Raw genomic sequence first — 9399 nt, 5'->3', positions numbered from 1 at the left:
TAAAAATCAGCCCTGGAAATAATTTCATACCAGCCCAACAGCATAACGTTATTTTCTTGTTCATAAAAGGGTAAACCGTGTATTTTAAAGCACATTTGAACAGTGTATTATACTCGCTAGTGTCCATCAATGCAGCCTAATCAGTGCCCATCAGCTCAGCCTCATCAGTGCCCATCAATGCAGCCTCACCAGTGCCCATCAATGCAGCCTCACCAGTGCCCATCAGCGCAGCCTCACCAGTGCCCATCAATGCATCACCAGTGCACATCAGTGCAGGCTCATCAGTGCCCATCAATTCAGCCTGATCAGTGCCCATCAATGCAGCTTCACCAGTGCCCATCAGTTTAGCCTCATCAGTGCCCATCAATGCAGCCTCACCAGTGCCCATCAGTGCAGCCTCACCAGTGCCCATCAGTGCAGCCTCACCAGTGTCCATAATTGCAGCCTCACCAGTGCCGATCAGTGTAGCTTCACCAGTGCCCATCAATGCAGTCTCACCAGTGCCCATTAATGCAGTCTCACCAGTGCCCATCAATGCAGCCTGATCATATTCCATCAATGCATCACCAGTGCCCATCAGTGCAGCCTGATCAGTAATCATCAATGTAGCCTGATCAGTGCCTATCAATGCAGCCTAATCAGTGCCCATCCAATGCAGTCTCACCAGTGCCCATCCAATGCAGTCTCATCAGTGCCCATCAAAGCAGCCTCACCCGTGTCCATCAATGCAGCCTCGTCAGTGCCCATCAGTGCAGCCTCACCAGTGCCCATCAGTGCAGCTTCACCAGTGCCCATCAATGCATCCTCACCAGTGCCCATCAATGCAGCCTGATCAGATTCCACCAATGCATCACCAGTGCCCATCAGTACAGCCTGATCAGTACTCATCAATGCAGCCTGATCAGTGCCCATCAATGCAGCTTCACCAGTGTCCTCAAATTAAGCCTGATCAGTGCCCATCAATGCAGCCTCACCAGTGCCCATCAGCTCAGTCTCACCAGTGCCCATCAATGCAGCCTCCCCAGTGTGCAGCAATGTAGACTGATCACTGTTGTAGTTTCCTGGCTGCACTGCTCTCAGTTTTCTCCACCCACCGGGAACTTGAGCGCAGACTACAACTCCCAGAATGCAACACAGCTAGTTAGCGGCCGCCATGGCCATGCCCCCAGCTTCCACCACAAGCAAAAAAATAAAATTGTCAGTAGGCGCTTTAAATTTAAGTTAGAGTGGCAAAAAAGAGACTGAGGACTCAAAAGAGACTGAGGAAATGCTTCCTTTTGCCTGCAGCAGGCTGATGGCATCATCTCAGAGGAGACTGGGAAATGCTTCCTCCTGCCTGCAGCGGACTGATGGCATCATCTCAGAAGAGACTGGGAAATGCTTCCTCCTGCCTGCAGCGGACTGATGGCATCATCTCATAAGAGACTGGGAAATGCTTACTCCTACCTGCAGCGGACTGATGGCATCATCTCAGAAGAGACTGGAAAATGCTTCCTCCTGCCTGCAGCGGACTGATGGCATCATCTCAGAAGAGACTGGGAAATGCTTCCTCCTGCCTGCAGTGGACTGATGGCATCATCTCAGAAGAGACTGGGAAATGCTTCCTCCTACCTGCAGCGGACTGATGACATCATCTCAGAAGAGACTGGGAAATGCTTCCTCCTACCTGCAGCGGACTGATGGCATCATCTCAGAAGAGACTGGGAAATGCTTCCTCCTGCCTGCAGCGGACTGATGGCATCATCTCAGCTGTTGGGGAAGATCAATCTGGGCCTGAATGTAGTTGAAAGAGTAATACATTTTAATCTGATACATTGTATTTGTGATCGAGATAATCAATGTTACAATAACTGAAATAAATCTTAGAATTTTTCTGGCACAGCTCAGTACTGATGTGGAAGGAAGGCCGCAGTCCAATAAGGTTTCCAGGTTTTGCGGGGTGATGGGTATCATAGTGAAGCCAGACTCTCCCACCAAGGAAGGTCACCGACATGGCCTATATCAGTATCTACCAGACAGATCAGGTAAGAATCGGCAAACAATATTGCAATAGATACCATTTCTTCTCATTTACTGATAACGCCAATCCAACCAATATGGAGACATCAGAAGTGAAGAGAGATAACAGGCTGAGAACAGAGGACTCTGAAGGCGATCGCTCAGATCTGTCCCTATAGACGAGGTCAGACGCACGCCCGACCAAAGCGTATTCCGCACGTCTCGGATTTTCACTTTGAAAGTTTCATCGGACTCAGTCCCTCACGCTTTATCTCAGCAGGCAGAGGCTTTCACCGGCTGTGTCCGCGGAAAGATCCATGACCCATTCAGCGGCTATATCACACCTGATTGATCGGCAGCTCTGCGTCCTGGGGTTCTATTGACGGGGATTAGGAATTTAGCGGTCATCTGGAGGGCAGGAAGGAAGCCAATGTACTGAATGAAGGAGCTGACTGATATCTGCTGGGCCCAGAGACTGGAGGCCTGGAGAGATTAGAACACCTTGTGTCATGTTTGTAGAGAGAGAGACATGGATGGAGGGAATGAGGGAGACAGGGAGAAGGAGAGGAAGGGAGAGAGACATGGAGAAAGGAGGAGAGAGAGGGGAATGGAGGGAACGAGGAAGACAGAGAGGAGAAGAAGGGAGAGAGACGTGGAGAAAGGAGGAGAGAGAGGGGAATGGAGGGAACGAGGAAGACAGAGAGGAGAAGAAGGGAGAGAGACGTGGAGAAAGGAGGAGAGAGAGGGGAATGGAGGGAACGATGAAGACAGAGAGGAGAAGAAGGGAGAGAGACGTGGAGAAAGGAGGAGAGAGAGGGGAATGGAGGGAACGAGGAAGACAGAGAGGAGAGGAAGGGAGAGAGACATGGAGAAAGGAGGAGAGAGAGGTGAATGGAGGGAACGAGGAAGACAGAGAGGAGAAGAAGGGAGAGAGACGTGGAGAAAGGAGGAGAGAGAGGGGAATGGAGGGAACGAGGAAGACAGAGAGGAGAGGAAGGGAGAGAGACATGGAGAAAGGAGGAGAGAGAGGTGAAAGGAGGGAACGAGGAAGACAGAGAGGAGAGGAAGGGAGAGAGACATGGAGAAAGGAGGAGAGAGAGGTGAATGGAGGGAACGAGGAAGACAGAGATGAGAGGAAGGGAGACAGACATGGAGAAAATAGGAGAGAGAGGTGAATGGAGGGAACGAGGAAGACAGGGAGAAGGAGAGAAAGAGAATGAGAGGAATAAAGAGAGAAGGAGATAGGAAGAGAGATATGTGAATGGAGAGAACAAGGAAGACAGGGAGAAGGGGGAGGAGAGAGAGACATGGAGGGAGAGAGAGAAACGGTGAAAGGAGGAGAGAGATGGGGGTGTGAAGGAGAAGAGAAGAGAAGGAAAGGAAAAGGGGAGGGGGGTGTGAGGGAGAAGGGGAGAGAGGGAAAGGGGGGGGAGGGTTGTAAAGGATAAGGGGAGAGAAGGAAAAGGGTGTGTGTGTGTGAAGGAGAATGAAAGGAAAGGGGGGGGGTGTGAAGAAGAAAGGGGAGAAAGAAAGGAAAAGGGGGGTTGAAGGAGAGGGGGAGAAGGAAAGGAAAAGGGGGGTTGAAGGAGAGGGGAAGAAGGAAAGGAAAAGGGGGGATGTGAAGGAGAAGGGGAGAGAACGTAAGGAAAAGGGGGTGTGTGTGAAGGAGAAGGAAAGAAAAAAGGAGGTGAAGGAGAGGGGGAGAAGGAAAGGAAAAGGGGGGTGAAGGAGAAGGGGAGAGAAGGAAAGAAAAAGGTGGGTTGAAGGGGAGAAGTTAAGTTAAGGGGGGGGTAAGGAGGGGGAAGAGAGAAGGAAAGGAATTGGAGAGGGGTGAAGAGGAAGGAGATGGGGGGAAGAAAGGGGAATAGAGAGTAGCAGAACAAAAAAAAAAAAGTTGGAGGCGAAGGAGAGGAGGGGGTGAAGGGAAAGGAGGATAGGGGGAAGAAAAGAGAATAGAGAGTAGCAGAAGAAGAAAAAAAAGAAGAAGAAGAAAGGGGGGGGGGGTGAAAGGGCAAAAAACAATGGAAGTGGAGGGAGGGCGTAACGAGAGGAAAGGAAATAGAGAGATGGAGAGAAGGTAAGAAAGATGCTGAGGATGAAATAGATGGAGGGAAGGTAATAAAGACACAAAAGAGAGGGAAGCCGGTGCGGAGGGAGATATATATTTTTCCAGTAATTACACTTTGTTCTACTTTCAGATCTCGTCTAGCACTGCAGAAACTATTGATGGAAAAGTTTTTATATCGTTCGATAAAACACCAGAGGAATTACGATGTTGTGCTGTAAAAGGGCGCCACGTCTAAACTTCCAGAAAAGTCAGATCTGTGGGGAGCTGCCAATGTGCGTGTAGCGTGGACTCCTACAATAAAGGTTACCGCCATTGCACAACTCTCCTATCTGCATCCCAGCGCGGCACTCCCTGCACACCGCCTGCCTGGGAGATGACTAGGATGTTGGCGGGTGCAATATTATCTGCATGAAGGTGTGAGATGGGAGCGCTAGGCCCTGCCTGACCAGATAGAAACTGAACAGTTTGTATGGAAGGACCTCACGATGCGTAGATACTGGTAAAAATGAAACCTGACCATACACTATACAATCTGATTGTACAATCTACTTTTAGATCTGCCTTCAGTAATGTGGTACAAGAGCCTGTCTGATTGGTTACAACTCAACGGATTGTTTAGCTGTGTCCTTATATTACATTTTACAAAGACTACACAATCACATACTTTCCTAAATGATGGTCCCAGATCCCAGGATGCTATTAACCCCACCCACGGTACGCATTTTGTCTGCCCACTTTCAGGGTGGGCACACCCAAATCATGCCCACTTTATGGGTTGGTCCTATATTTATTGTCCCATAAATATTGCTGGGACTGACGATCACCCCCACTTCATGGGTTGGTCCTGCCCAGACCCCTCCTCTAAATATGTGGGGGCCAACCACAGCCAGCCCAATTTCCTGCATTTACTGCTTTTTGCGCATTTGCAGCCCAACCCAGGGACATGCCCACAGTCCGCATTTCATCTACTCACTATCCTGGTGGATACACCGACTTTATGGGTTGGTCCTAGTCAGACACAAACTCTAACTATACTGAAACCGCCCAATTCCACCCATTTTATTGGTTGGTCCTCACCAGATCCCATCTCTAAATATGTATGGGCCGCCCATTCCCTGCAAATAATGCTTTTAAGGTCTCTTTCACATGGGCGATCGGAAGGGGATATGCAGCCTCCTACAGGTCTGTTTAAAGAAGGTTTAACCACTTGCTTACTGGGCACTTAAACCCCCCTCAGTCCCAGACCAATTTTCAGCTTTCAGCGCTGATGCACTTTGAGTGACAATTGCGCGGCCATACAACACTGTACCCAAATGAATTTTTTATCATTTTTTTCCCACAAATAGAGCTTTCTTTTGGTGGTATTTAGTTACAGCTCGGAGTTTTATTTTTTGCTAAACAAACAAAAAAAGATGCAAAAAAAAAAAAAAAAAAAATCATGTTTTAATAGTTTGTTATAAAATTTTGCAAACGGGTCATTTTTCTCCTTCATTGAAGTGCGCTGATTAGGCGGCACTGATAGGCTGCATTGGTGGGCACTGATGGGCTGCATTGGTGGGCACTGATGGGCTGCATTGGTGGGCACTGATAGGCTGCACTGGTGGGCACTGATAGGCATAGTTAAGGCGGCACTAATAGGCACAGATAAGGCGGCACCGATGGGCACAGATAAGGCGGCACTGATGGGCAAAGATGGGCACAGATAAGATGGCACGGATGGGTGGCACGGATAAGTGGCACGGATGGGTGGCACGGATGGGCACTGATAGGTACCACAGATAGATGGGACTGATGGGCACTGATAGGTGGCACTGATAGGTGGCTCTGATAGGTGGCACTGCTGGGCACTGATGGGCGGCACTGCTGGGCACTGATGGGCGGCACTGCTGGGCACTGATGGGCGGCACTGGGGTGCAGCACCTGAGGCAGATTTTGGGTGGCACTGTGGGTGGCACTGCTGGGTGGCACTGTGGGTGGCACTGTGGGCACTGCTGGGTGGCACTGTGGGCACTGCTGGGTGGCACTGTGGGCACTATGGGCACTGCTGGGTGGCACTGACAGGGGGGCACTTACTTTATTTCAGGATGGCACTGCGGGTGGCAGGTGGGCACTGGCAGGGGGCAGGTGTCCTTTTAAATTGCTGGCCGTGATCGGGACTGATGTCCCGAACACGGCCGCCGGCGATCGGCTTTTTTTTTTTCTCCTCGCGCTGTCAGCGCGAGGAGGAATACTAGCCGATTACCGGCTCCGTTTTATCACATGATCAGCTGTCATTGGCTGACAGCTGATCACGTGATAAGGGGTCGGGATCGACCCCTTACACGGATCGGTGATCAGGCGAGTCTCACGGACTCGCCGATCACAGAGCGCGCCGCGCGCCCCTCAGGGGGCGCGCAGGCCGCTCGTAACCGGGACTACGTCAATAGACGTAGTCCCGAAAATGTGGGTCCGCGCTATTGCCGTCATTTTGCAATAGCGCGGATCCCAAGTGGTTAAACATGGAAATCCATTGGGTGTGGTTGTCACGCAGCCCCATTTGCTGCATGGTGGCGGGCAGTATTGCCCTATTTTTTTCTGCTCTGCAAGCGTGACAATTTGTATGGGGCGATGGACATTGCTTGGTTTGTTCAGGTTTGTTGCTGTGACCCCCAAGACACAGACCGGGGCACAGCATGGGTGGGACAGAGTGACAAGATGTGGGAGTGTCCCAGCAAAACTGCATAGCTCCCAACAGTCCCGGATTTCAAGGGACTGTCCCTGATTTGTTGGCCCAGCATGGGTGGGACAGAGGGACAGGATGTGGGAGTGTCCCAGCAAAACTGCATAGCTCCCAACAGTCCCGGATTTCGAGGGACTGTCCCTGATTTGTTGGCCCGGGGCACCGCATGGGTGGGACAGAGGGACAGGATGTGGGAGTGTCCCAGCAAAACTCCATAGCTCCCAACAGTCCCGGATTTCGAGGGACTGTCCCTGATTTGTTGGCCCGGGGCACAGCATGGGTGGCACAGAGGGACAGGATGCGGAAGTGTCCCAGCAAAACTGCATAGCTCCCAACAGTCCCGGATTTCGAGGGACTGTCCCTGATTTGTTGGCCCGGGGCACAGCATGGACGGGACAGAGGGGCAGGATGTGGGAGTGTGCCAGCAAAACTCCATAGCTCCCAACAGTCCCGGATTTCAAGGGACTGTCCCTGATTTGGAGCAATGTCTCTCTGTCCCTCATTCTTCCTCATTTGTCCCTCATTTTGGTCTGATTTATATAGTTGTATATAAAATGCACTTTTTATCTATCAAAAAGTGTTTTCCAGCGCTAAACCTTTCATCCGATTTCTAAATTGCTGCATTTGTAAATTCCAAAAGCCAATATAAAGGAATAGTAGTGGTAAAAAAAAAGCACTCGTGGGTTTAACCAATCTTGTTTTTTTGTACAATTCTCCTTTAAGGGGGCGTGGCAGGGGGTGTGCCCTATGCATGCATACTTTTGCTGATAGGTGTGCCTCGTTCCCATCTCAAAAAGTTGGGAGGTATGCCACCTACCTTTGCCCACCAGTGCCACCCATCAATGCTCACCAGTGCTACCAGTCAATGCCCATCAGTGCAACCTATCAGTGCTGCCTATCAGTGTCACCTACCAGTGCCCATCAATGCCACCTTTCAGTGCCGCTTATCAGTACCCTTCAGTGCCACCTATCAGTGCCACCCATCAGTGCCACCTATCAGTGCCCATTAGTGCCGCCTTATCAGTGCCTATCAGTGCAGCCTATCAGCGCCCATCAGTGCAGCCTCATCTGCGCATGTCAATGAAGGAGAAAAATTACCTGTTTTCAAAATGTTATCCATTTTTCGTTTTTTTAATCAAAAAATAAAAAAAACAGCAGCGATTAAATACCACCAAAAGAAAGCTCTATTTGTGTGAAAAAAATGATAAAAATTTAATTTGGGTGCAGCGTTGTATGACCACGCAATTGTCATTCAGAGTGTGTCAGCGCTGAAAGCTGAAAATTGGTCTGGGCAGGAAGGGTGTTTAAGTGCCCTGTAGTCAAGTGTGTTAATCAAGTTGTTTCAAAAAGCATTACAAAACACGTGAAAAAAAAAACACGTTTTGAACGTGTGGTGTTAATGTCGCCCCAAAACGCAGCAAAACAGACATGAAGTTCGAAGCTCTGAAAGCTTCATTAACTATTTTGCTGTGTCTGTCACGACACAGGGCAATGTATTAAAATGAATGGGCTGCCCCAATGCGTGTGGCGCGATAACACACAAAAAAAATGCGCAAACATTTTTTTTTTTTTTTTTACTCGCAGTGTGCGATTTTGAGCGCGTTTCCAAAACACTATAACGTGAGCGCAGCCTAAAAAAAAAAAAGAAAAATGGCTTTTAAAACTGTTTACACTTCATAGGTTGCTGACAGCGGCCTGTTATAAAAAGTATATGTTTGTAGCTGACATGACAAAATGGTGGCCCCCTTGTTTGTAACACTACTACATCTGGCTCTGCGGTGCGTGAACAGAAATGTTTTGTGTCTGAAGTCTCACGAAGATCTCCCTCAGAGTGATTTACGAGGCCCTCCCCCCTCATCTCCCTCCTTTTTTTCCCACAACATGGCCGCCCGCCCCTGAACTAGGCCCGAGCCTGAGCTGTGAAGCCTGGCAGACATTTTGATGTTTCCTGTTCCCTCAGACCTGGCTGACAAGTGATAAAGGACATGGTGACCCTCACGCCTACATCTGCTTCCTGTTTTTATTACAGACAAAGGCTTCATGCCTGCTGGTAGGCCCGGAGAAGGCTCCAGTCAGCGTCTTTTAAATCTTTTTTTTAAATACAATTTTGAATCCGATATATATATATATATATATATATACAGCTGCGGAGGAAGTGTGTCAGGTCTGTTGAGAACCCGACACCTGCAGGGTGACCCGTGCGGCCTTGTGACCCCCCCGATGGTGACGTCATTACGCTATTATCTCACAAAAACATTGGTGTGGAAACACACAGGTGTAAAGGAGTAGTAGTAGTGGGTCACACATCTTTAAATAACTTTATTATTTATTTTTATTTTTAGGCCTCATTCACACAGCCTATGGACCACGAATTGGCCATTTTATCAACCACTTCAGCCCCGGAAGGATTTTACCCCCTTCCTGACCAGAGCACTTTTTGCGATTCGGCGTTTTAACTGACAATTGCGCGGATGTGCGACGTTGCGCCCGAACAAAATCGACGTCCTTTTTTCACCACAAATAGAGCTATCTTTTGGTGGTATTTGATCACCTCTGCGGTTTTTATTTTTTTGCGCTAAAAGCGTAAATTTTGAAAAAAAAAAAGCAATATTTT

Source organism: Lithobates pipiens, unplaced genomic scaffold (genome assembly GCF_037356315.1).
Source record: "Lithobates pipiens isolate NorthernLeopardFrog02 unplaced genomic scaffold, aLitPip1_a1.2 Scaffold_30, whole genome shotgun sequence".
Lineage (NCBI taxonomy): Eukaryota > Metazoa > Chordata > Amphibia > Anura > Ranidae > Lithobates > Lithobates pipiens.
This window is presented reverse-complemented; position numbering follows the sequence as displayed.